The sequence below is a fragment of the Tupaia chinensis genome, unplaced genomic scaffold (genome assembly GCF_000334495.1).
Source record: "Tupaia chinensis unplaced genomic scaffold, TupChi_1.0 Scaffold000707_1, whole genome shotgun sequence".
NCBI lineage: Eukaryota > Metazoa > Chordata > Mammalia > Scandentia > Tupaiidae > Tupaia > Tupaia belangeri.
The window spans coordinates 1,768,686-1,776,869 of record NW_006160230.1 but is presented as its reverse complement, the minus strand read 5'-3'; the positions used below and the strand labels follow the sequence as shown (position 1 = coordinate 1,776,869).

Genomic DNA, 8,184 nt, shown 5'->3' with positions numbered 1-8,184 from the left:
GACTCCTACATAGTCAACTGCGGTTTGAGTCCTAGACCTGGGTGCTTAAAACTCACACCAAGCGTGTGTGTGTATGTGTGCCCAAAATCCCATGAGAAGAGAAGAGAAGGGACTGCAACATGGCCATTCCTCCCGGGGGGTTAGTTCTTGTTTTCTGTCTCTCGAGTGAACACATATGCCCTATAGCAAAAAAAAAAGAACAAACAAACAAACAAACATAACACCTCACACTAGGTGCATGCCCATGCATGCCCGAAATTCCAAGAGGAGAATGGAGGAGAAGGGATTGCAGCATGGCCATCCCCCCAGGGGGTGATTTCTTACTTTCTGTCTTTCTCTCTCCATCAAGAGCACGTACCCTATAGTATAAACCTCTTAAAAAAAAAAAAAAAAAAAAAAAAAGGAAGAAAGAAGCAAACCAAAAGCAGGCAAAGGCATAATGAAAAAGAAAACCTCAGACTAATATCCCTGATGAACACAGATGCTAAAATCCTAGCAAACCAAATCCAACAGTATATTAAAAAGATCATACACCATGACTAGATAGGAGTTATCCTAGGGATGTAAGGATGATTCGTTATAGGCAAAACAATATACATAATATAGCACATTAACAGAAAGAAAGAGAAACATTATATGATCATTATCAATAGATGCTGAAAAAGCATTCAATAAAATACAACATCCATTCGTGATCAATATGCTCAGCAAAATAGGTATAGAAGGGATACTTCTCAACATAATAAGTCATATATGACAGATTCACTGCTAATATCATATACTACATGAGGAAAAGCTAAAAGATTTCTGGCTAAAAGCCAAAATAAGACAAAGCTGCTTATTTTCCCCACTGTTATTCAACATAGTGCTGAAAGTCCTAGCCAACACAATCAGACAAGAGAACAAAATAAAAGACATTTAGATAGGAAAAGAGAAGTTTAAACTATCCCTATCTGCAGATGATGTGATTATACACATCAAAAATCCAAATGAAGCTATGAAAAAACTCATGAAAGTTATAAATAAACTCTGTAAAACAGCAGAATACAAAACAATATACAAAAATGTATACCATTTTTATATGCCAACAATGAACAGACTGAGACAGAACTGAAGAAAGTAATTCCCTTTAAAAAATAAAAACAAACAACAACAAAAACCTGGAAATAAACTTAACCAAAGAGGAGGTGAAAGACCTCTACAAGGAAAATGATGAAAAACTGAAAAAAGAATTAGAGCATGATACAAAAAAATTGAGTTATGTGGTGTTCCAGGATTGGAAGAATAAATATAATCAAATATCAGTCTTACAAATTAATTTACATGTTCAGTACCATGCTGACCAAATTACAAAGGCCATTCTTCATATAAATAGAAAAAAAACATGGGGGCCAGCAGGTGGCATAGTGGTTAAGGTGGCTGAACTCCCACATGGCTGACCATGGTTCAAGTCCAAAACCTGGCAGCTTGCTTTTTCACTTTACTTCTCTCCCTCTGTCTCTCTGATCAACTTCAAAAAAAAAAAATAAAAAATAAAAATAATGACAATTAATAAAATTTCAAAAAAAAAGAAAAAACAGGAATAAAATTTGTCTGAAACCATAAAAGACCCCAAAAAATGACCGCCAAAAGACTGCCAAAGCAATACTTTGCAAAAAGAATAAAGTAAGGGTGGGACCAGCAGTTAGCATAATGGCTATGTCGCTGGACTCCCATGTAGTCGACCGCAGTTTGTGTCCCAGACCCAGTGGCTTAAAACTCATGCCGGGCACGTGTGCGTGCGTGCCCAAGATCACAAGAGGAGAATGGAGGAGAAGGGATTGCGGCGTGACCATCCCCTCTGGGGGGTGATTTCTCGCTTTCTGTCTCTCTGTCTCTCTCTGTCTGTCCGGCGAGCACACGCGCCCTATAGAGAAAACCTCTAAGAAAAAAGATTAAAGTAGTGGGTAGCTCACTGCCTGCCAATATATTACAAAGTGGTGATAAAATGGCATGCTAGTAGCACAAAATATATATATATGTATACCAATGGAACAGAATGATGAGTCCAGAAATAAACCTCAAATCATACAGCCAACTGATTTTTGACAAAGGATACAAGACAATACAGTGGGGAAAAGAAAGTGTTCAGCAAATGGTGCTAGAAGAATTGGATATCCACCTGCAGAGAAATGAAACTGAACCCTATCTCTCACCATTAACAAAAATCAACTCCAATTTTAAATGTATACCTCAGGGGCCAGCAGGTAGTGTGGTGGTTAAGGTGCTGGACTCCCACATGGTCGATTATGGTTCAAGTCCCAGATCTGGCAGCTTGTTTCTCATTCTCGCTACCTTGCTCTCTTGCTATCTCCCTCTTTCTCTCTGGTCAAATTGAAGAATAATAATAAGTAATATTAAATAAATAATTTTTTTAAAGTAATACCTCAAACTATAAAACTATTGGTAGAAAACTTTTCTTGAAGATGTTGGAGGAAACAAATATTTCTTAAATAAGATCCCTAAAGCCTAGGCAACAATAGACAACTGAGATACACCAAGCTAAAATGCTTACACACAACAAAGGAAACAGCAATTAGAGTGAAGAGACAACGCTCATAATGAGAGAAAAATTTTGCAAATCATGATTCAGACAAGGGATTGATAGTCAGAATATAGAGGTAACCCAAGTAGCTCACCTGTAAAAAAAATAATAATCCAATTTAAAATGGGCAAATGTACTGAAGAGAACTCTCCAAGGAAGACATATGAATAACCAAAATTCATATGAAAAAATATTCAACATCTCTTATCAAATCAAAACTACAATGAGATACAATTTAACCCTAATCAGAATGTTTATGATCAAAAAATAAACAAACAAAAAAAAAAACAAAAAACAAAGAACTACAAGTGCTGGCAAGGCTGTGATGGAAAAGGAACTCTCTTACACTGTTGCAGGGAATGTAAATTAATACAACCTCTGTGGAAACAATATGGCAAAGCCTCAAACTTATAAATAGAAGTACCCTATGACTCAATAATCCCACCCTTACATATACAAAGTTGGAGAGACACCTGCAGGTGTTTATTGTAGCAATGTTTATTGTAGCAATGTTTATTGTAGCATTATTCACAATTGTTAAGATATGGAACCTATCTAAGTGCCCAAGAACTTTTGACTAGATTGAAAATCTGGCAGGACCAGCAGCTGGCATAATGGCTATGTTGCTGAGCTCCCATGTAGTCGACTGTGGTTCGAGTCCCGGACCTGGCAACTTAAACTCACGCCAGGCGTATGCGCATACATGCCCAAGATCCCGAGAGGAGAATGGAGGGATTGCAGCATGGCCATCCCCCTCCTGGGGTGTGTGTGTGTGTGTGATTTCTTGCTTTCTGTCTCTCTGTCTCTCTCTGTCTTTCTGGCGAGCACACGCGCCCTATAGCAAAAAAAAAAAAAAAGCCTCTCCGAAAAGAAAAAGAAAAACTGTAGTGCATGTGTACTATGGAATACTATTCAGCCATAAGGAAAAATGAGGCCCAATCCTTTGATTCAAAGTGAATGAATAGGGTCATGATGGGCAGCAAGATGGCGTCTGCCAGCAGGGTCGTGCAGGTAGTGAAGCCACATACACTATTAATAAGATTTCCTAACAGAAGAGACAATCTTAAACCCAACACATAAGAAGCTTTGAGATCAGCAGGGTTACCATCCGTTGTTCTATAGTTTCACAGCATAAAGGAAGTAAATCACCAGATTTGCTGAGGTATCAGGGTTCACCAGACATGACAGAAATAATAAAAACTTTACTGCAGAAATACAGAAGGAACCTGGTGTCTCAGGAAGAAATTGCATTTATCCAACGTGGTGATCCAGAGTAATCACTATGGCTGCTGTTTTCTTCAGACAGAAGAATTGTCTTTGCAATAAAGGACTTTCATAATAACAAATGAGAAACTGTATATTTAACAATTTACTTTAATAAATATTCTGTAAAAAAAGAAACACAGAATTTTTTTTTTAAAAAAGTGGATGAATATAGAAGATTTACTGCTAAGTGAAGTGTGGTAAGCAGTTAGCTAGAAGTTAGCAGAGTCCTAAGAAAACAGCATCGTAAGGACATGAGTCACATCAATCAGAACTTATCAAGAGTTAAAACTAGACCCTCTGCAGAGATTCTTTTTTCCCATCCAGCTCCTGGCACAAGGAATGTGAGGCAAATCCCAGTTTTCTTCTTTAGTGCCTAAGAAAAGAACATAGGGAAAGTTGTTAATTTCCTCCCTATCATTCCTCATAAATACAACGGGACACAACAAGCTGTTTTGGTCAACTTCCTGACTCCCACTGGCGCATTAAACTGGTTGGGAAGTTCATAAAAATAAAGATGCTCATATCTTCCAAGTCCACACTGAGCATGCAGGATTAGGTAATCAAATTCCTCACCTGTGAAAAAGATACACAAACACAAAAAGGCTGCAAATTCAAACAAAGAAGCCAGATACTATTGCAGACCTTCCCCTGCTAAATATTCATTATCAACTCTTAACATAAATTTAACAGCTAACCCCATGCCCAGTGCAGTTGTCCTTCGCTGGCAGCTGCCCATCTGTGTGCCTTTGAGGCACGGAGGTATACTTCTTTTCTATTAAAAATCTCACTTTCCTATTAAAACTTTCCTTTTCTAAGTGTTCGTGTGTTTCATTTTACATCTCAAAATGGGTCTCTAACTTTAGAGATCTAGACCTAAGAAACCTAAGATTTTACGTAACACAGCTCAACACTCTCCTATCCTAGAACAGAAATAAGCCAGAGTCTGAAAGTCACACACTGTATATCCCCGCACATTATACACCGAATGTTTCCATTCTATAGCAGAAACTAAAAGATCTGAAGATGTGATGGTAGAGAGGGTAAGTGTGGAAACCAGCGACTGTATAGGAGGGGAATATATGAAAGAAGGTCAGTGGGAGGAAAAAAATGGAAGGAACATTTAATAGAAAATAGAACACAATTTCTCTGTTGGAAATGATGCATATTACAATACCCTTGATTTGAATGTCATGGATTGCATGCATGTTAAAAAACCATATTGTGTTATAGAGGTGTACAATGATTGATTTAAAAAATAAAAAAGAAAGATAAAGAAAACACAAAGGGGCAAACCAAGGGATTAAAATAAATCCCATCTACAGAGCATTTTTCTTATTTGACATTTACTTAGCTATTTGAAAAGTTCTATTTACAGGACACTGTTGTTATTTGAAATGACTCAGAGATTGTTCTGTGGGAAAATCCTTACCCACAGGGCATTTGTAGAAAACAAATAACTGCTGAGAGGCCAGTAAAATGCAACAGTGTAGAGACTGGCCAACATGGAAAGGTTCTAAATTCATGTCCAGAGACCTCCCTGAACGCACCGCGCACATGCGTGTCCATAATCTGGGGCCAGTTGAAACTAGGGGTGGATCATGGCATCGAGACCCTACGGCGGTACTCTCTCTCTGCCTCTGTTTCTGTATCTTTCTCTCATAGAAGATATAAATAAATTTAAAACAATCAACTTCCATATTAAACACAGAAGGAAGATATATTTTCAAAAGGCCTTTGAAAAGTTCTGAAATATTTCTGAAGACCTGGAAGACCATGAGCATGTTCAAGGCTATACAAATGTCCAGGAAAGACTCCAAAGAGCCCCAGCTGCTCACCTCTGGCTGGCCTTGAGACACTGTAGAAACTGGAAGCAAAGCTTAGGCCAGACTGGTAAACTGTCTGATCACCAAAAGAGTGCTTCAACACACACAGAAGTCCTTGGCAAACAATGGAAGACTTACTGGTTCAAAGAATTCAAAGAAATCTCAAAACAGTCACTAGCTCATTACAAAACCCTCTTAGTAGAGAATTCAAGTGTAGACTGTACTAGTTTTACAGGATTGCCATAACCAAGTACCCAAAACTGGGTAAAATGATAGAAATTTATTATCTCACTGTTTTGGAGACTTGAAGTCCAGTATTAATATGTCAGGAAGGCTATAATTTCTGATGGGTAAAATGAGAATAATTTTCTGAGCTGTTTTTAGATTCTGGTGATTTCCAGCTCTGCTTGGCATTTCTTCTTAGTAGATGCATCATTATAGTCGCATGGTTTTTTTTTTTTTCTCTCTGTGGGTCTTCATGCATCTCCCTCTGTCCCTTTCTATGTGTACAAATTTCCATTTTTATGAGGATACCAGTCATATCGGATTAAGGTTCCCATAATTACCTCATTTTTAACCTGATTAGCTCTGCAAAGATTCTGTTTCCAAGTAAGATAATACTCTGAGGTATTGGAGGTTAGGATTTTTACGTATCTTTTATGCATATCTATATCTGTATGTATTATTTACATTTAATCACTATATATCTTTGCAGTGTACAATATGGTTTTTCTCAGCATGAATATAGTGCATATCATTTGAGACAAAGACATTACCATATACTTTATCATCAGCAAATAACTTTTCAGTTTTGTGTCAATTAAGTGTAGCTTGCTTTTTTTCCCTGTTCCCCTCTCTCTTCTCCTATACATCACCCCCTAGTACTCCTCCCTTACTATCTCTAGTATCTACAGTTGTCTTCCCTTACATATCTTTTTAAGTAAACACAATTCAACCTGCAATATGAACTAGTCCAAGAAAGTAATCACACACACATGAAAGCAAGAACAACAATAACAAAGCTGGGAAGGAGGGACCTGATTTTCAGAATTACCATATTATATTATTTTAAAATGTACTATTTTCAAAAAAACTTGTGTGACTCATAACAGGAAAGCATGAACCATACACAGGAAATAAGCAGTCAATAGAAATTGTCCATAAACGAGCGTAGTGGCATAGTGGTTAAGATTCTGGATCCCAACATGGACCACTGTGGTTCAAGTCCCAGACCCAGTGACATGAAACTCACCCCAGGCACATGTATGTGCATGCCCCAAATCCTGAGAAAAGAATGAGGGAAAAGGGATTGCTACATGGCCATCCCCCTTGAGGGTGATTTCTCACTTTCTTTCTTCTACCTCTCTATCTCTAGTAAGCACATGAGCACTATAACACAAACCTCTCTGGGTAAAAAAAAAAAAAAAAAAAAAAAAACGGAAAAGAAAAAAAAATGCCCATAAAGAAGCCCAAATGTTGGACATACCAGAGAAATGTTTTAAGTCAGCTATTACAAACATGTTCCAAGAATTAAATGTAGCACAGTGGTTGAGTGTTATGCTTAGGCATGAGATCCCACATGGATGACAATGGTTCAAGTCTCAGCCCTGGCAGATTAAAGGACATACCTGGCATAATTGTGTATATGCCTGGAGTCATTACAGAATAAAGAAGGAAGAGGGATTGTGATGTGACAAAGGGAGATTGTGGTGTGACCATGCCTTATTTTGGATTTCTCACTCTTTCTCTCATGAATACATGTACCCTCTGACAACAAAAAATTAAAAAGTTTTTCTTTTTAAAAGAACTAAAGGAAATCAAGGGGGAAAAGTGAAATATAACAGAGCAGGGGAGAGTGTTGCTTTCTCTCTCTCTCTCTCTCACTGAATTTAAAATATTAGTAAAGAGGCATAAATTATAAAAAAGAATCAAATCAAATTTCCAGAATTGAAAAGTACAATAACTGAAAGAAAAAATTCACTAGAGGGGCTCAACAGCAGATTTGAATTTAAAAAGAATGAGTGAACTTGAAAATGTATCAAGATTATCCACTCTGAGAAAAATAAAGAAAAAATAATGAAAAAATAATAAAAAAAACTTCTGCGACCTGTGTAATACCATCAAACATACCAACATGCATATGATAGGAATGCCCAAGGGAATGGAGAGAAAGGGACAGAAAGAGGATTTGAGAAAGTAATGACTGAAATATTTCCAAAATTGATGAAGAACAAACTAATTCTGCTATGGTTTAAATATGTTCCCTCAAAACTCATGTGTTAAAATTTGGTGTGCCATTGTATCAGTGTTGGGAAGGTCGAGACTTAATACAATTGTATGAGATTAAGAGGTAGAGCCTTTGGGAGGTGATTAGGATAAGGTCCTAATCAGATTGGGTCCCCCAGGGTTGAATTCTGGTGGGTTTACAAGTGGAAGAAATGAGACAGAGACACATGGACAAAGACATGTACACTAGACAGAAGAGACATTTTATAATGATCAACTCAGCAG

The 8,184-nt window shown here is 37.4% G+C and overlaps 1 long non-coding RNA gene and 1 pseudogene across 2 annotated transcripts in view; one reads left to right on the top strand and one right to left on the bottom strand.

Annotated features, from left to right (window-relative positions):
- The first annotated feature begins 3,463 nt into the window (after positions 1-3,463).
- LOC102483732 (28S ribosomal protein S36, mitochondrial pseudogene) lies at positions 3,464-3,861 on the top strand (annotated as a pseudogene).
- Positions 3,862-4,147: 286 nt separating this feature from the next.
- The window catches only part of LOC102483443 (uncharacterized), an 8,439-nt gene continuing 4,402 nt past the window's right edge, over positions 4,148-8,184 (bottom strand). For both annotated transcript variants that reach the window (XR_001371314.1, XR_336324.1), the window contains one exon: positions 4,148-4,223. This is a non-coding gene — a long non-coding RNA (uncharacterized LOC102483443). The remainder of the gene's footprint in view (positions 4,224-8,184) is intronic.